Source organism: Mauremys mutica, chromosome 2 (assembly GCF_020497125.1).
Source record: "Mauremys mutica isolate MM-2020 ecotype Southern chromosome 2, ASM2049712v1, whole genome shotgun sequence".
Taxonomy (NCBI): domain Eukaryota; kingdom Metazoa; phylum Chordata; order Testudines; family Geoemydidae; genus Mauremys; species Mauremys mutica.
In genome coordinates this window covers 150,387,297-150,408,006 of record NC_059073.1, presented here as the reverse complement: position 1 = coordinate 150,408,006, position 20,710 = coordinate 150,387,297, and the positions used below count along the sequence as shown (strand labels likewise).

General features: G+C 39.1%; 1 long non-coding RNA gene across 1 annotated transcript in view; it reads left to right on the top strand.

The window, feature by feature from the left end:
• The first annotated feature begins 1,477 nt into the window (after positions 1–1,477).
• The window catches only part of LOC123365303, a 43,063-nt gene continuing 23,830 nt past the window's right edge, over positions 1,478–20,710 (top strand). Inside the window, exons 1-2 of the long non-coding RNA XR_006577525.1 lie at positions 1,478–1,602; positions 14,846–14,926. This is a non-coding gene — a long non-coding RNA (uncharacterized LOC123365303). The remainder of the gene's footprint in view (positions 1,603–14,845; positions 14,927–20,710) is intronic.

The window sequence follows — 20,710 nt, the reverse complement described above, 5'->3', positions numbered from 1 at the left end:
GAGGTGAACTATAAGGTGTGGCAGCCAGCAGGAAACCAGAGCAAATTTACCGCATCAATCTTCTAAAACCTTTGCACAATCGAGAGGCATGCTTAGTCATGCAGGAGACCCTTCCCCAGGAGGAAAACTTACACATGCGAGGATATCACCCGACTTGACACTGATCCAAAAGATTGAGGCAACCGACATGATTAATTGCAACCAAGATGTGTTCTTTACAAAACCGAGGTGGACGACTGAGACCTATCATTATATACGCACGATCCCCGGATCCAAGGTAACATTGAGACCCTACTGAATCCCAGCAGCCAAAAGAGAAGAAATCAAGGACAAAGTAAAGAAAAATGTTAGAATTAGGGGTTATTGAAGAATCTTACAGTCAGTGGTCCAGTCCAATTGTTCTAGTGCCTAAACCTGATGGTACCACGAGATTCTGTAATGACTTTTGCCGACTGAATGAAATATCCCAGTTCGATGCATACCCCATAGCACGCATCAACTAACTGGTTGATCGACTGAGTATTGCCTGCTTCTTGACTTCACTGGATCTGACAAAAGGATATTGGCAGAGTACCTTGACTAAAGAAGCTAAAGGAAAGACAGCATTCTCCACCCCGGACAGGCTATTCCAGTACACTGTCCTCCCTTTCGGGTTACATGGGGCCCTGGCCATATTCCAGCACCTCATGGATAAACTGCTGCGCCCCCATACTAGTTATGCAGCTGCGTACCTAGATGATGTCATAATCCATATGCCAGACTGGGGAACCCACTTGGAGAAAGTTGAGGCAGTACTGCACACCTTAAAATGGGCTGGCCTCACTGCTAATCCCGCTAAATGCCCGATAGGGCTAGCAGAGCCTAGGTACCTGGAGTATATTGTAGGAAGGGAAATAAGCTAATAAATGAATAAACTAGAGACAATTCAAAACAGGCCCTGGCCAACCTGAAAGAAGCAGGTCCATGTGTTCCTAGGTGTGGTAGGCTATTACCAATGTTTTATTCCCCACTTCGCCATGAGTGCAAGTCCCCTAATGGATTTGGTAAAGGCCCGAGGTCCAAAAATGATGAAGTGGACCGACGCAGCAGACGGGGCGTTCACAGATCTTTGGACAATCCTTTGTAATGAATCATAGTCCCAGACTTTAACAAGGAATTTATTTTACAAACAGATGCTTCCAAGGTGCGGTTGGAGTGGTTCTGTTGCAAATGGTGGGAGAAGAGGAACACCCGATCCTCTACCTAAGAAGAAAGCTGCTCTCAAGAGAACAGAAATACGCAGTAGTCAAGAGAGAATGCCTTGTTGTCAAATGGGCCATGGAGACATTGCGTTATTACTTCTTAGGCTGACGATTTACTCTTGTGACGGACCATGCACCCCTCCAGTGGATGCAGCGGAATAAGGAAAAAAAATGCAAGGGTCACCAGGTGGTTCTTATCCCTCCAGCCATTCCAGTTCCGCATACGGTGCAGAGCTGGATGCAACACTGATGGTCTGTCACGAGCACACTGCCTGGCGTCCCAAGTTGCCCAACTCTATGGTGTTGAGCAGATGGTGGGATATGTGATGGGGCAAGGCCAGTAAAAAGGAAAGTAAAACAGGTATGTTAGCCCCAGACTAAACAAATCCCTGTTACCATGGTAACCAAACAGCAGTTGCTCCAGGTTAATCAAGACACCTAGGGCCAATTAAGATCCTTCCAGAAAGCAGTGGAGACAACAGCTAGGTTGACTGGGATACCTGAAGCCAATCAGGGGGTGGCTGAAACTAGTTAGAAACCTCCCAGTTAGTCAGGTGGGCACATAACAGGAGCTGTGGGAGCAAGCTGCACTGTTGGAGAGACTGAGCAGTACACACCATATCAGGCACAAGGAAGGAGGCCCTGAGGTAAGGGTGAAGCAGAGCTTCAGGAAGTGGGGGCTGCTGTGGGAAAGTAGCCCAGGGAATTGTATGTGTCCTGTTTCTAAAAGGGCAGGTACCATAGCTGATTCTATTAGGGTCCCTGGACTGGAGCCCAGAGTAGAGGGCGGGCCCGGGCTCCCCACTTTGCCCCCCTTGACTAATCACTGAGACTGGGAGACAAAAGAGACTGTGCAAGGGAGAATAGTTTCTCCTCATCTCCCTCACTGGCTTATGATGAAAATGGCTCAGTAGGCTATGAGCCTTGCCTCTAGAGAGAGAAGGGCTACATAGAGGGTCACAGTGAGCCTCTGAGGCTAGTGAAATCCACCAGGAAATGTGGAATCCACAGAGACAAGGAGAGAGCTTTGTCACTCTCTATATATAAAATTTAAAAAAAATTATTGGTGATGAAGTTGTCCAGGGATGGAGAGGATGGGACTATAAGTTTTCAGATGACACGAGAATTGGTAGAGTTGTAAATAATGAAAACAGGTCGGTTGCACAGAGTGTTGTTTCAATTTTAATAATTAATAATAATTCACACTGTCAGATAACTGGCTCAATTGGAATGTATCAAAGAATACTCGTCAAAAATGTACACAGCACAAGACTGACATAAAGGTTACACATACCAAACCAATCTGGGCAGCAGCTAGAAGCACTGGATTCTTCCAGCTAGTCACCAGAATCACAACCCTTTATATACTATGCATGTTTACAGAAAAGAGACACAGAAAATGGCCTCTTGACCCATGGAGCAATTTTTGTGGTATCTGGTTTACAAAACTGATGAGTATGTTGAAATCTTCATTGTTTAAAGTTTCTGGTTCTTCCATTACATCCATCGCCATGATATCTGAGCACTTTGGAAGACTTTGTTCAAAAGAAGGGGGAGGGATAGCTCAGTGGTTTGAGCATTGGCCTGCTAAACCCAGAGTTATAAATTCAATCCTTGAGGTGGCCATTTGGGGCAAAAATGTGTCAGGGGATTGGTCCTGCTTTGAGCAGGGGGTTGGACTAGATGATTTTCTGAGGTCTCTTCCAACCCTGATATTCTGTGATAGCAAAGAGGGGCTCTATAAAGAGGCATTAAGCTTACAAAAACAATGGAACAAGTTTTTGAATACTCTTGATCAATTTATGGCCTGCTCATCTACTGTTGTGATTTCAGTGGTAATCTGGTTTGATTTAATTCACAATAAAGAAATGGAATTATATAAAGAGAAAACTGAAAAAAAATGATTCAGAGAAGCTATGCAACCTATCCATTTCCTAGCAAACATGACTGATTCCAAATGAAGAAATGAGAGGTTAAATCAAGAACAAGGTAGTTACAGTTAATGCAATATATTTATTTATTCTTCCTGTCTTTTATAACATTCAGAATTAGATTTCTACCCCAAAAGTTTGCAAAGGAAGTTGTACCACAGTTTGCTGCATTAAAATGGTGAGAAATAGTGTAAGTTAAGTCATAGAAGACTGGACAGTTGAATTCAGAGTTTTGTCAGTTTTTAAAAGACCTGCATTGCAGTCTAGTCACTTCAGCCATCAGTTATATTTTAGTACATTTAGATTGGCCTGGTGAGAATTTCATCATATACTAGATACTGAAAAAGCAGTTAAACTGGTTAGAGTAGCTTACCATTCATTTACATCTAAGGGTAGATACAGAAGAATAGCAAGCCTAACTTTTTAATAGACTGTCAAGTTGATTATTTTTTTCTTGTGTTTTACTTTCAACATTACAAGCATTCATTCTGAAGAATATCTTTTTGTGTGAGGTATGAAGAAGCTTACAAAATTAATCACATAGTTCAACATCTGTTTTGTATTTCTTAATTTTTTTTTTTTAGTGGAATTTTTTTTCACAAAAAAAGTGAGACATTAGCTTGGGGAGAATCACAATGATCCTCTGAGCCTCAGTCTTGTGGATTACATGATGCAATCAAAATCCTCTGGAATATTTTTGTATATTTCTGTACAGTCCTCTAGCTCATATTTATACATATGTATATTTGTGTCAATTTTACACAATCTGTATATTGTAATATCTCCTATTTCTCCTAGCAGATCTATATTTTTAATGGCAGGAAAGGTGGGAGTCATTTTGGTGACCACTAAGAGTAATATATTTTTTAAATTAAGTGTACACACAAGAAAAAAAACTGGAGCTACACAGAATTCACAGCATCACTGAGTGGCTAACATAGAAGGGGGAAGAATTTTATTTTTAATCTAAAAAGTAGAAAGTCTATCATGCTAGCATTAGTGGATTTAGATTCAGATAATAAACCAATCCCCTCACTTTACTTTATTTGCACTTACAGCTATAATTCCCCCATTAGAGAACACAGACCTATTATGCCTCTCATTTCTTTGATGTGTTCTGACTCCATTGTACATTACAGATGTACTGACCTTGTTTTGCTTACATCCCAAATGTGTTGCTGAGTGGCAGAGATATTACCAGTATTTGCTAAATGATACTTCCACTTTATACTTCAGGATGAACAACTATTAGTCAAACTTCTAGTGACCACTTACTGTCATTATTTTTAAATTGTATTACTCAACATCACACTTTTTTAGGGAAAAAAAACCCCTCATCTGCTGAAGAAAGTGGCCTGAATGTCAGTATACTTGCTTAATGCTCCAGAAAGCACCTCAATTTCTCTCCATTTTCAAAGCACTTGGAAGTCATTTGCATGTCATACTTTTTCATTAGAATGAAATCTTTTATGTTTTAAAATCATTTGGCAAACCTTCAGGACATTTCTCCTTTAATATTAGAAGTTGTGTGGAATGTTGAGGGCTGATTTCAATCAATTTCATTGGCTAATTTTCCGGGTATTAATTCTGTAAATGCCCTCTGCATACTGACTGTAAGTGCATCACCCAGAAGAAAAAAAATCCATATGCTTGTTTCTCATTAATTTTCAGTTTATATTAGCAGTAGATGCCTTGGCACAGGGTATTATGTGTCTCAGGCAACCAGCTTCCACAAGCCAGTTATTAATTCCCAAGGAATTATCTGGTCTTTGATCATTATTGCTTAATTAAAAGAGAAATATCTTTATTGTTTTTCCTACTGAATTATTCTCTTTTAAATCTGTGAACATCTTATATTTTTATAATACCGGTATATCTTTAAAATTTGTATCAAGAACTCTGGATGTCAAAATGACCATTCTTGCTACAAGCACATTAATGGCTGCTTGAACCACTTCATACTTTCATTTCTTATGAAAGATAAATCAAACGCTGAAGTACATTTGTTTTTGATTTTCAATTAAAGTGAAAATTTATATGAAAAAGTTTGTAGAGCCCTTGCAAAACTGAGGGGAAAACATTTACCACTGAACTGTAAAGGATGGGGAAAAAAGACTGAAATAGTGTTTCCAATATAAACTTAAAATCATATCCTAGTAAATAAGAATGACAACAATTTAGTCTCAGCCCACAGCAGAACAGCCAGCATCAGATAAAACAAATACAGTGCACACTGGATTGGACAGATTCATATATTGGAGGCTTTCCTATTCACCTATTCAATATGAATATGCACAGAAAGATAATGTCAAGACATATTACAGCACTGGAAAAAAGTATAGCCATATGCAGTATGGTATATATTAGGGAAAAGAGCATACAATTCTGTAATATTTGCTTATAGCAATCAAAGGATTTATTGGAATGCTGCAAATGACAACTCCAGCAAACATAGGCAGGATTTAACTTCCTTCTAGTGTCCCCTAACCAACACAACAACAACATATCAAAACAAGACAATAATGGTATCACTAAGATAAAAATACAGCACCATCTATAGATAGAGGTGTTGTCTGCACTGATTATAAAAAAATACTTACATGAACACAGTCTTTAACCTATCATGTAAGGTGCTGAGCAGGATTGATTGTTCATTAGGAGCTAGCAGAACTACACCCCACCAATAAAGCCTAATCACTATCTGTACTGTTGCTACTGTAATTTAGGGTGCAGTAATACCTTGGAGGGGCTGAAGCTGTTACAGTGCTACCAGGACTCTCTGCAGCATGTAGCTGGGGGAGAAGCTGCAGAGCTGTGATTCCAGACCAATACTGGACTAATTTAAAATAGCAGGAGGGGATGGAGCATCTCAAACTTTTCCTCCTGCTTGCAGCCAAGGTATCTCCTAGCTTCTTCAGGCTCAGCAACAGGGGGCTCAAAATTGGAGGGGGTAGGGTACTTGGATGAGAAAGATCTGGTGGAAGTTTTTCAAGATCAAGTAAGTTAGATGGGAGGAGGAAAGGTTATGAGCCTGATCGGGAGCTGGAAAGTGGGGGATCAGGAATGGGCGAGATTTTGAGCTAGGGCAAAGGGTTTCTGAACTTTGGGTATGAAAAATGTGTGGACAGAGTGGGGGTTTCTCATCCTGGAGTGCATTTATGAGCTAAGAAATGTTGAGGGTTCTAGTAATTTTATGAGGAAGCAGAGTGTCTCTCTTGTGGTTTATATTTTTGTAATGGCAAGCCATTTACTGTGGGTGTTTTCTGAGAACCCAAAGTCTGTAAATCTGCATGTGCAAATGTCTTTGGTCTATCTCAGTTTTATTTCAAAAGTTCAACAATTTATGCAATGTATGGGTGCCCACTCAGAGTATTCTTTATTCACTATTTTCTGAACTCCTTAGTGTAGATCCTGCTGACTCAGAATGTAGTCATAAAGTCAAGCAAAATTTTCTATGAAATTAATAGCAGTTATGGCTTAGTAAATATTGTAACACTAGGCCCTGAATCAGCAGGAACTGAATAAACTACTTTCAAGAATCAAGTATCATGAGTCTTAAACATAATACATTAGCTAACTAGAGTCCTGTGAATACAAATAACAGACCAGGACAATAGTATAATTGATTTTTAGTCTCTGTCTGACCAAGGCCTGCCCACGATCTTCATTTAGTGTAACATAGTCACTTGGTATGACAGAACTAAGACAAGTTGATTACATTGCTTTAATTCTTTACAGAAGGAAGAAAATGTAATGAATTTTGTACAGTCCTCAACATTTGAGCTGTTTTTACAACAACACATCTTAAAACAAGCTGATGCTGTTTTCCCCTAACCATTCCCACCTTTTCTTTTTCATAGCTGCTAATAAGTAGAATGGACATTAGAGAAATTATAGTAGAGCTGACTTCAAGAAGCAGAACAAAAACAATACTCCCATAGACTCATAGAAATGTGAGGCTGGAAGGGCCCTCAAGAGGTCATCTAGTCCCATGTTGAATTTACTGGGGACAGACACAGCTGAAAATGTTTAGTTAATGGAATTGAGTAAAATAGCATATAATCAGAAGATTCATTCATTTGTGAATGCCCTAGAAATAAATAATTATGCCAGTCGCAAGTTAATTCTAGAATGATTATTTTCACAAAATAATCTTTGACAATGCACCCAAAGACACTGAACAGTTGTATTATGATATTGAGTAGTGTATTAGAACAGTAATCCTACCGACAGTTGTTCATTATTGCTATAGTGCATCTATTTGGCTTTGATTACCTAAGATACATTCCCGACCCTCTTCATTCATTATTCACAATATTAACCATTCCTTGATTGATAAGTAGAATAAGTTTATTCTACCTAGGTTTTGTATGTGCGCTGGAATGCTGGGGATAGCTGGAGATGCATTTCAAAGCGTGGATAATGTTTCACTATCAGTTCTATTACGTCTCTGACACGTCCGTATTGATTTAATCATTAGACTCATGATGACCTCTAAAAGTCAATTTCCCTCTTGAGCAAAGAAAGGTTATTTCAATAAAAAATGAGGGTTTTTTTTCTTTTCATGAGAAATATTATTTTTTTCCAGTATTTTTTATTTTGATCACCATGGAAATGATTTATGCCATAGTTTCTATACATGTTCATGTTGGATATGTGGACCATTGGTGTTAGGCAGCTAAATATAATGCCAGTGTATCAAGAATGGAAAATCTAGATTTCTTTCTGCTTTCTCCTTCTTATATGAAACATTGAGTAGTTGCACAAGTGACTAATGAGCAGACACTAGCAAGTGTGCTGAAAAAGTTTTTTCTATTTGTTCAAACAATTTTAATTTTGATTGTGAGCATTTTGCAGCACTGTTTCTGTCACCATAATTTCCAAGGAGCATACAATCAGGTGAATTAAGAAATAATCTGAACCTTTACTTAAAGCTTAAACTAATCACTTCTGCAGTCCACGAAAGTTCATTAATAAAACCACTGCTTTTCATTACTCTTCTGTAAGATCATGCTAGTAGTCACTGCTATAGATATTGATGGAGGACATTTTAACTTTCTCTTTTCACATGCACATAACTGTCTGAAACTTAATTATTCATTTGTATTGCAGCTAAGATTGAGGCCCCACAAAGCTGAGTACTGTGCAGAGTAAGAGACAGTCCCTGCTCTGATGAGCTTACAGTTTAAATAGACAAGACAGATGGAAGGTGTGAGAGAGCGAGTATTAGTAGCCTCATTGTACTGATGGAGAACTGAGGCACAGAGATTGAGACGTGCCCAAGGTCACACAGGAAATCTTTGACAGAGCTGAAAATTGAAACCAGATCTTAAAAGACCAAGCTTCCTTGTTAACTTTCACCTTTTAGGCTGAAACCTTTCACACTTGTGCTCTGCCTCCAGGTAAGCAAAATCTCTTTAGAAGTTTTGGTGTAATGGGCAGTGGGGAATCACTATTCCCATTGTGTAAAATAAAACAAATACCACCAACAATATTTTCTTTTACCAGGATTACAGCAAATATGATTTGGGCATGAAAACTGGCATAAATATTGTCTTCACTTTAAGGCAGTAGAGATAAGTATTTTCATTTAGTTTGGAGGCAAAAGTCTGTTTTACTAAAGACATGACCATCTGAAAATTACATACTGAAGACAGATAACAAAATATTCTCTGAAATATGCAGATGTGAAAATAAACAAAGATGCACATGCCATGTATGTAGCTAGTACAGAGGCAAATTTTGTATGGGTTCTCAAGGTCTGAAAATCAATGCAAAGAACATGATTCCACTATGCTGAAAGAAAGTCTGTGCAGAGGCTGCACAAGGAGGTCCACAGACCCTGTGTAGCACAGCTCATTGCTTCCCTTATTCCTGATCATTCGATGACTTGTTTTGTGGACCTGGAATAATCATATGCCCCAGCCTGTTGGAGATATTAAAAAAGGGAGTATTATCAGACCATGTTTGAAATGATTAGCCAAGAAAGAGAAGCTATCTTTCAGTCATGCCCAAGGTGAGGTATGAACATAATTTTCAGCTTGAGGTATGAACATAATTATTTCACAAAGGTCAAGGGGCTGCAGCTGAGGTTTAGAACATGCTCTTTGCCTGTTCCACTACTTTGTACCACCCAGGAGTCCCCAGTCAGCATAGCCCTCTTCTACACTCTCTTCCCCACAGTCTTCTCATGAGCATGTGGAGGGCTGGCTACTCAAAGAAGTTACACAACCCTCATCACTATAGTATCCAAGTATTTTAAAAATAGAACTAACCTTAACAACTTCCTCTTCATTTCCAGCCTATAGGGAAAATGCTTGATTAGGGTTTAGTTTTGTGTTGATGGGCATGTGAAAAGTGTACTGAGGTGAGGCTAACTTGAAGAGACTAATTTTGCATTGTGTGTGTGTTCATCCTTATTTTCCAGGGTTTCATCCTAGCCATTCAAATATTCTACTAATATCTATTTGTTCAGGAGCTTGACCCTTATCTAGTACTCTGTGCTTCGCCCACTGCCTACAGATGGATGGTAGTTGGAGATTTTACTGTTCAGAACCTGATTTCTATACATCTCTTTCCCTCTTTGGAAACCTGTAGATCATGGAGAAATAGGAAAAAGCAAGCTTTAAAATCCATGTGTGAAAGAGCCATTGATAGACATACTAGTATTTCACTGTTAGATATATGAATTCTAGAAATGCTGGCTTTTACATGTGGCCTGATACTTCTAATTGTAAATGAAATACTGTCATAATATGGGGCCATTTACTAGTTCCAAAAAGATCAGATGGCATGTGTGTACTGGTGTCAGTGGGTATGCAGGGCTGCAGCAGTAGTTTATAACAAATTAGAATCAGTCCCTTCCTTACAACATCTCTCTCTGACAACACCAGTTTTGTTTACAGCAGTTGAAGAGTCTAGCACATTGGCACCTAGTTATAAAATCAGCCACCTAATTAGATGGGGATCCCTTTCTGTGTGAACTCTTACAAAGAAGGAACTCTCCTTTTCAGTGGGTGGCTAGAATGGTTATTTTCATTCCAAGCCATTTTTTATTTCACCTGACTTGATGTCCAGGAAAGATACAAGCATATATAAAAATAGCAGCACAGAACTACATTCAAAGCTTGTCAGTTTAACACACAGCACTAAAGGAACAAATAATGGGTTTAACTTATCTGGGCAATTGGATTTGCTCTTGGTGTGTAATATTCACCGCCCATGAAGACCATCAGCAGCACTGCTCATTGCTATGCCAATAAACATTTTCCTGTTAATGATACTTAGTTTGGACTTCCCTTTGATTTGGATAGTGGTCTTTTTTCTATTGATTGTTAGAAAACTAAAAGGAAAATCTGGGATTGCACTAGCAGAGATAAAGCTATCTGATGGCAACAAGTGTGAAGATTCTGTTTGGTTTGAGATTTGTATGATGTTTTTCTATGAGGATTTTGAGAAAATCCTGACGTTAAAAGAACATCAGCTGCTTCTGGACAAAGGCTGAAGCTGACTGAAGAAGCAATATCTTGTAGTATTCAAGTATTATATCAACCAGCAGGCTTGGTTGATTTAGAATGGTGAAAATTCCTTCGTAGTCAGAGGATATATCTTAGCATGGAGATGATAGAAGTCTATTTCATGTAGTTTCAAATACATTAAGCTAACTATGAAAACAATTTAGCTGTGAGTTTTAGTAGTCTATACATGCAGCAATTCCACTCCCTTCTCCCCCATGACCACCACAATATCTCTATATTATGTACATAGAGCTAGATCTTCAGCTGGTGTAAATGGACATAGCTTCACTGAAGTCAGCAGAGGTAAACCAGTTTACATCAGTTGACACTCAAAGTAGCATATTGGGTAAGTATTGCTTACTGTGTACTTATACTGTAATTAATTTTGTTGGACTCAGTTTATCTGGCTTATACAGAGTAATGCCTAGTATTATAAGATATTATACTTGTTTAAGGTTGTAGAAAAAAATTATATTTTGTTTTAGAAAAAATGCACCATGATGTAATTAAAGACTATATCAGACTATATATGCAGAGGAGGAAGGCACCATTAAGGTTCTGCATGCAGCATTACAGATTATCTGAACGGTGTTTTTTAAAATTCAGGCTTGCACTCTTTTTTTATTTCTCTCTGATGTATAAAGAAATCCTTAATAATTCAGGTTCATTTATTTACTTGTGATTTATCTTAGAAATGTAAGGTATGTCAAGTCCATTTTTCACTTCTTTTGCTGGAAAACTTCTCTGTATTTCTAGCTCTAGTCTTAATTATAGGGGCAGGGGTGTTGAATCTTTAATAAACACCATAGTTAATCAACTGTTTTACTGATTATCTGTATCGCCTTTCTTAGTGTTTTCTTAATTTTGATTGCTTAACTAAAGAAAAACCTTGAGGGATTAAATTATGTTTGGTTTTTTTTCTTAGAGATTATTACATATCCTTATCAATAGCAATTATTAGTACAGGATATAAGAAGTCAAAATAGTACTGGATTATGATTTGTCTAAATAAATTAGAATATTTTTTGACATAACGATTCAGGTTTTCAGAATTAAATTACACAACCACAATAGAAAATAACACACACTCAATCACAATCTTGGGAAGGGGACTTGGTCTAGATTTTTGACTGACGTAAGTTATACCAAAGCTATTGGTACAACCATCTTGGGACATACCTGGAACACCGACTGCTTTGCTCTGCTTAGCACCTTACCTCCACGAGTCACTTTTCTCTGGACCCCTTTGTGGATCATTCCTTGGCCAGTTGCAGTTATTCTTGCTGAAGTTGCAGTTTCCCCACTGTTGGTTGCTGGAATGTCCAGCTTAAAATAATATACAAAGTCTCTCCATATTGTTTGATGCACTTTAAACTTATTTTAACAGTCCATTATACAATGCAAAGTCATTTCAAGAACTACTGTTATCCAGCTGGCTGGAACAGTGATGTAATCTTCCATTTCTGTTCTCTTTGTTTTAACAATGGTGGAATCTTGGTGTGTATGGCTGAGACGAGTCTGTGCATTATTCATCAAACAGTTACGTTATTGATTATTTTACTCTGGGGTCAAGTATCCATATAAATACATTATTTGGTTTTGGTTCCTTTTATTTACTGCCTCTGTCAGCACTTGTGCATTTCACTAACTTGATAGCATAAATATGCTTCTTTGCAAATACTAGCCGCCGCCTTCATTTAAACGAAAAGAAAGCTATATGAACACAACCCTTTCTTTCCTAATAGAATTGCCCATGAGTTACACCTTGTCATTAAAGCTGACAATATTTTGCCCAAAGCTCTATCACTTAAAGCTGACTTCCTTTTTATATACATTTTAAGGATAATATTACTTTCCATAAAGTTCCCCATTGTACTATTGTATCTGGCACATCATATAATATCAATGTTTGATATTAATTCAATGTGTTTTTTAATTAATTCATTTAGAGAAAAGGGGAAAATCTCTTTAGTTGTACCAGTGGTGCACTCTTGTGAAAGCATCTCTGAGTTTCCTCAGACTATTAAAGAAATCTAGCCATTAGATCTTAAGTTTTTATTCTCTTAGACTTCGGTCATACCTTTTCTAAAATATTCTTGATGCCTGGGCAATTCTGAGCTAGTAATAACTCATAATTTTTGGGCGTTAGTTATTTTACTTGCATTTCAGTTTCTTGTGTCTTTTGATGTCGTGATTTCACAGGTTTCCTAGTGGTAATAGATATTTCAGGGTAGATGAACCCTAATTTCCAATTTAAAATGCAAGCAAAATTTTTATATAATATATATATATATATTCAGGTCTTTTTTTATACACAATGGGGACACGTGAAACGTTGATTAGACCAATGAAAAAATCTAGTCCAGTGTCCTGTCTCTGACAACGATCAATACCAGTTATTTCAGAGGCAGATTCAAGAAGGCTATATTACACAATTACAGAATCATTTGGTCATAGATGTAGTTTCTTTCTAACCACTATCAATGAGTAGTCAGCTTATGAAGAATGAGTTTATATCCCTTCTTTAAAAAATGTACTCTATCTATTGTAATTATGAATATTCTCATTAATCATGTAACTGTTTAATTCTTTTTTTAATCCTGATATTTTATGACAATTAGTTTCACAGGTAAATTATAACTTGTGTATATTAATTTTTTTACCAGTTTTAAATTTGGTGCCTTTTATTCACTATCTTATTATTTTTTTATTATGGAAAAAAGTAAATAGAAGTACACAATTTACCTTTTCTATGTCCCTCATTATTTATATCCCTCTACCATAGTCCTTCTTATTCATCTCCTTTCCCAATGAGACAGTCTCATCTTTTGCCTACAGCAGTCTCCTCATGACTGAGCACTCTCATCTTTTATCAGAGAACCAATTCTCTTTCTCCTGTTTATAGAAAAACAAGGGCATAGCCCTTTCCCTCATTGTAAGTCACCTTTAATTGTGATATTTCCTAACTCTTGAGTGCTGAACTGTGCAATCTTTATGATCTCTTAACATAGTTTTTGCATGGCATTTCCTAATGTTTTGAAGAAAAAATGGGGCAAGGAACCCTCTACCCCCTTTAAAAAGGAACTTTTCTTGGTAGGACTTCGAAGCTCTGCAGGCTTCAAACAATTTGACAGTAGCATGTGCAAATACCATAATCTGAAATGGTTTGGATACACACACACACACACACAGACTACACTCTGTGATGTAGCCATTTCAGATGTATTGAAATAAAAATTCACAAGAATTCTTTTTGTAATGTAACTGTATATTTTTATTACCCACTTTGCACTCATTCTAAAGAAAAGCTCGCTTCCAGGCAGATACCACACTTAGAAGATATTCAGATCTATAGGTAACAGTTTCAAAATGTAGTGACTGAAAATAGGGGGTTAGGATGGACACTGGTTATATAACCTTAACTATGGAATTAAGTGCCAGACCTGCCATCATAAAATGAAAGAAAAGGGGGGTGTGTTTGAGCTGTTGCAGAATTCATAAGAATTCATTAATCTACAGTTTCATTATATGGTGTACTTTAATTCTTTATTTTGCAAATTTCATTGGGAATTTGTGAACTTTTGCTCTTGGTTACACCAGAGTACCTCCATTAATGTTCATGGAGTTACGCTGGAAGAAATCCAGAGAAACTGAGAGCAAAATTTGGGCCAATGGTAACTTTTTTTTTAATGTTGTATTTGTGTAGTATTCAGGCAGCCACTCTAACTGCCCAGGAAATATTACATTATATAGTGCAGTAAAACAGCTGCATATAATACCTCTTATCTTTTCTTGTTCCAAATTGCCATGTCAAGTTATATTAATTATACGTACATAATACTATCTCATATATAAATTTTTAAATAAGAACAAAGTGTATGAAGTTGAAGTAAATGCTTCCCCCTACCACACTTAAAACATTAATGGGTTTCATTTTCACACCATATCTGTCAACCTGTCACATTCAAAAGCTGCATTTACAGCATAATTTACTGTACACCATATTGCTGGTGAAAGGTTTATTGCTTGATGAAACTAATTGCTGTGGATGATGCAATGCTGTACAGCTTTTTGTGGAATTCAGCAAATGTACATAACGATAAAAATCAGTATTTTATTATTTAATTAAATAGTGTCTTTGGCTGATTCCTTATAGGTGATGGCACATTTGTGGAGTGGGGGAGTTAAACTGCCTTTTTGAACCTTCGTCACTTAAAGTTGAACTGAGACATCACAGGTAGCAAATCTTAACTATTCTAGTGATTTATAGAAAGACAATAAAACAACAGACAAGAGAATGGGTTTATAAAGCTTTTTTTTTCTGTGCCATCTATGCTTTAGCAAAAAGAGCATTTTGAAACATAAATCCACTCTGCTTGTTCGCTTATATGCAAACATAAATGGCAAGAGCTGTCAAAAGTTTGTCATCAGAAATCATACCTTAGAATCCCCCCACACCCCAAACTCTTCACAAGGAGACAGGCTAGGCCTGTGGCAGGTTCAGGAATGGAGGGATTCTTTCCCTCCTGCCCCACTCCCAGGGCTTGAAGTAGCTTCCATGGTCTGTTATGCCACATCCCTGCATAAGGGGAGAGAAGGGGAAGATCTACACAGTGTGAGGGATCTTACGTCTTTAGCCTGCCTATGCCCTTTCCCTCCATCCCTGGTATGTTGCTGCATAGAACTTCACAAAGAGCAGTTAAGCTCCACTCCACACACAGGACATGTAATTCCTGGTGGTCCAGTTCCTTCTACAGTAGAATTCCATTAGAGCAGTTCTGGTCCTTTAATTTGGCAAGGAAGGGGATTCTCCTTTGGCAGGGTTACACAAATACCATTGGGTTCCATTGTTTTCAGGATAGCATAAACAAACACAACAGTGTCTCCCCTGGTGACCCTCCATGCTTAGCTCCAGCTTCCACTGAACTGTGGGACAGTGGCTCTTTTCTCCAGACTGCTACTCCCTTAATTCTCTTGATTGATGATCCCACCATGCCAATTTCTATCAGAAGTGGCTTTCCTTATCCAGATGCTGCTGTATTAACCTAACCTTTGCTTGATCTGCTCTGCCTTCCACCATTCTCTTTCTTCCTCTTTATTCCATAATTTTTCAATACTCCACTAGGACGTTGTGGTTTCCCCGCACCCACCTTTGTCCGCTATGGGAGAATTCATCTCTCATTGCCACAGTCTTCAGTGTCAGGTTTCCCCTGTATTTTGCTGTTCTCCCTCTCACACTAGAGGGTCTCTGTGACTTGCATGTCACAGTGGTCATCTTTTAGCTATTAGGACTGTTAAGTCTTCTTTACTGCAGCACCATGGAGAGCTCTCAGAATCCCTTAACCCCTTTTCCTAGCCTAGACCAATGTGACTGCTGCCACAGCTTCAGGCGGTTCAGTCTCCTTTATGTTCTCATTCGTTTTCACACAGTCCCTTCTTTTATAAGGCTGCTTGTTCCTGCCTCTGGGCTTGATCCAATGTCTAAGTGCCCCATTTTATGAACCACCAGGGGGACCTGCTTTAGCTTGCTGGGGAGAAAATGATCCTTCAGGATGACTGCTTCATAGAATGTTATGTATAATTTCCCTGAGGAAAGTCTCAGATCTGAACAAGCTTCCTGTTCAGCACTCTTGGGACCCTAGTCTCAGGGTGGAACTTCTGTAATTAGAATCTGAGGTACATGTTCTTGGGAGAGCCCCTGATCATAGCAATGTGGCTTTGGCAGCCCAGAATTTTAGTTCAAAATTGGGGCCACTTTTCAGACATCTTGTCTCTAATGCCAAATCTTTAGCGAGGAACTTGTCATCCCTGAGGAGTTATTAAATTGGAGTTCTTACTCAGGCTAGCTGGAGGGTGGGGGTGGAAAGCTAAATAAAAGCACTGATCTTCCAAAACAGATGTTGTCATATAAGTTGCGCTTTGGATGCACCCACTACATTGATCTCTCCATCAACAGGCTGCCACTTCAATGTTTCCAATTAAAGTGTGGCTTATTTTAGCTGGAACAGGCAAGATCAGTGAGAGCCCAGATCAATGGCACATGCAGGCTGAAATTATTGTGGTTTTGGTAGTGATGAACCTGAGCAGTGTAGACAGAACACTATTATAACTAATAGAGTTAACATTTAGAATGGAGTAGAAGAAGGAAGAGAGTAAATGGATTTTGCTTTAGCTTCATAATCCCAAATTTAAACTGGACAGCCTGGGGGAAAGATTAGAAAACAAGTTACAATCGTAACACCTTTCCTTCTCTTCTGCTTTATCTATTTTTTTCCCCTTCTGGTCTACTTACCTTTGTGGAAGCAAGTTCAAACTTGGAAGTAGGATAAGGGGAAAAGGGAAAAGAAGCCAAACTGCATGATATGAAGCTCAAGAGACTTAAAGTTAAGTGAAAGAAGCTGCAGCTGTAGTTTTAGGTGGACTGGATCTTTTCTGTCATATCTGCATTTGGGCTGTTGCTCTGCTTGGCTGTATTTAAATTCTATTGAAGTGACTAACAATACTAAGCCTTGCACATTAAGATCACTATTTCAGCAGTTCTGAAAAGCATATCAAAGACATTCCTCACAAGAGGGCCACCCAGAGGATTCAGGGGGCCTGGGGCAAAGCAATTTCAAGGGCCCCTTCCATAAGAAAAAGTTGCAATACTATAGAATACTATATTCTCGGGGGGGCCCCTGCAGGGTCCAGGGCAAATTGCCTCACATGCTCCCCCCAGGGCGGCCCTGCCTCACAAAATGAATCATTTACTTCTGGCAAAAGACGCTACAACTGAGTAAAAAGAGTTAACGAAGGAAAGGAACTGGGGATTCTTGTTTTCCCAGTTTGCTTAGGAAGCAAGGTTTGTCTTTTGAAAAAAAATTAGTGCACAGCTGCAGCCAGTCCTAGTTATCTCTAGAAAGATTTTTTTGAATTCAGCCAATTTTTGTTTTCTAGTTTTTCAGTCAGTTTTTGTATGATTCAGGTATTCATCAGAGTCAGGCTAAAATCATGATGGGTTTTATGCTCTATAAAGAAAAAAATACTTAATGTAGTTCAGCATTTTAAATAAAAACCTCATTTGGGTAATTTGTATGTAACTTGTATCCAGTGTCTTTTAGAAACAGCTGTGATGTTAACCTGTGGTGCATTACCAAGGTGACATTATTCATTTTGGAGGAGGCCCAGAATTCTTTGTAGCTGGTCTCATTGCTGAACATGGTGTCTGCTGTAAAGTTACAACTGGCCATAAAAATGCTATAAATTGAAAATGATTAGATGCTCCAAATTGACCAGCAACAAATAGGATAGGTTATTCCTTGCTACAGACTAGCCCAAACCAGAAACAACAGTCTGAGCATTGCAATTTTTTCCCCCTAAATCAGGACTCATACTCAAATCTGAGCTTTGTGACTTTCATAGCCTGATTTTTAGGGCTGCTGAGCAGTTGCAGCTTGTATTAACTTCAGCTGAACTTGTGGACTCTCATCACCACTGAAAAGCAAGCCCTAGGGATATTCTACATAAACTCCAGACCAGAATTTTTGGAACTGAAGTAGAGACTGACACTAAAGAATTCATGCCAGATTTTACATTCCGGCTAGTGCTTGCTGTGACTCGATTCTGGGATTTCAGTGAGTGAGTGCAACGTGAGCCATAGAGCTCATAGGGCCAGATTACCCCCTTCTCTATGTAAAGAATGGTTGGAGGGGGGCAAAAGGGAGAGGGAACATCACAGATTATTACCAGAACCTATGAATTTTGAGAGATCTGCTGGAAGCCAAGTCCACTTGGAATGGACCCTCTTTGCCTCTGCACCACCTCCAGGGATCCCTGCCTACTCTCCTGCTCCTTGGCAGCATGAGTCTAAGCCTCAAAGCAGCATTAACTCCTCAGCATGAAGTTGGTGGAGGAGAATGTTAATTGTCCTCTCTGCAGCCTCCTTCTCTACCCTCTGAACTCAGTGCCCTCCTCCTGCATACGTGGATTCTTTAACCCTTCAGACTGCTCTCCCCATGGGCTGTAGCAGTGCTGGCTCCAGGGTGGGGAGAATTATCCCTGATCCAGGCAGTGGGGAAGCTGCATACAGAGGGAACATGATTTGGGCCCTAATTATGCACTTGAGTATCATCTCAGCTATCAGAAATACAACCTGGCCCAGGCCTATCTTTATTCCTTAGTTATAAGGACTCCTTGTTAAAATATATGCCTTAAACAACTAGCAATGTCTCAGGAGGCTTTGATATCAGCAGATATGGGGTGGAGAAGAGTGGCTGCCTGCAAATTTGCAGAACCGGTGAGTTTGCTTAATTTGAGAGGATTTCACCTTGGCAGATTGTGTGATGTAACATACACAACACAGGTGATATAAATTATGTGCCTCTACACTGGACCTTGCCCTTCCCACCCAAAGTGTTTATTGCACAGGCTCCATAAGACCATTTCAGCAGTAGAGAATGTGCATATCCACTGAATCTTGCTCCCCTTGCTCAGCCTGGTTTAGTGGAGTTCTAATGTGTTTTCATCCCCTGCTCTGACTGTACTTTAGGCTAAAAAGTAGTTGCCTTTCCTCTGCCTAAGGGATAGTTATGGAGAACTATCCCACTGGACTCCCTCTAGACTTGGATATGAAGGCAGCAAAATAAATACTACTTTATGGCCTTTTCACATTGGAAATGTGTGAAAGGACTGCTCCTCTTGTGTCAAGTATCAGAGGGGTAGCCGTGTTAGTCTGGTTCTGTAGAAGCAGCAAAGAATCCTGTGGCACCTTATAGACTAACAGACGTTTTGCAGCATGAGCTTTCGTGGGTGAATACCCACTTCTTCGGATGCAAGTCATCTTGCATCCGAAGAAGTGGGTATTCACCCACGAAAGCTCATGCTGCAAAACGTCTGTTAGTCTATAAGGTGCCATAGGATTCTTTGCTGCTCCTCTTGTGGGGAAGGAAATGCTTCCTAGTTTCCTCCTCTCAGGGTAGAGGAAATCTCACCTGGCCTCTCCTCTGCTTTCACTAAAAAGTAGGAGTAGAAAAAAGAATCTCATTTTCTTCTCTTCCCTCTCTGCCTCCCCTCCCCCCCGGGTTTAAAGGAAGAGGGAAGAGGAGGAGGAAAACAGAGAGTAACAAATTATCAGTCTCCTGTGCTTAAACAAGACTCTAATCATTATAGAAGAGATTGAAGAGTCCAGGGATTGTGGGGGTTGGAAATGCTGGATTAGCACATGCTAAATGCGTGATGTGTGTCTGCAAACCTCCAACCCAACTAAACACATTAGGCTTTTTATTATGCAAAATAACATGCTCCTAGAAATTGGGGGAAAGGAGATATTTTCCTGAGGAAAGGGAAGGAACTTTCCCAGTATATGTAAGAAACTCATGGCTTTATTTCTTATCCACGCATACAGGATTTCTTATTTATTGTATAATATTTTCCCAGTGTATTAGGTGATCTCTCACAAGTCTTCCTTATATATTATTATTTTTTTATTATGAGTGATGTTTCCAACATGGTTCGTAAATTGTGATTACGTATTTTTGTTTGAGCCTTTTGCTATTTTTCCTTTACATTAGCAAACTTCTGCAGCATCCTCTACACTTGTATTCAGGCACTAAATATATTAGCTTAAAACATATCATATAAGTTTTATCTATATTTATTATATCTTTTATAAAATATAAAGTATATATTTTAAAACAAAGTTAAATGCAAAATAAAGCTTTTGTTAGACTATTATTCTTTAGTGACATCTAGTGGCTAGTAGAGCAACTCTAACTAAGGCTATGATTTAGTCACAGGCATTTTTAGTAAAAGTCAGGGCCGTCTCTAGTCATTTGGGTGCCCTAGGCCTCCCCCCAGGGTCTGGGAGGCAGGAGCTGTGGGGGGCCACTTTTGGGGGCCTCACAGGCCCGGAGTGAGCTGGGGGATTAGCGGGGGGCCAGGAGCAGCCTGCTTCACTCTCTTGCCCTGGCCCCAGCCATGTCGCTCAGGAGAAGGGGCTTGGGGGAAGGGATCCCCCACTCACCAGCAGCAGCAGGCAGCAGAG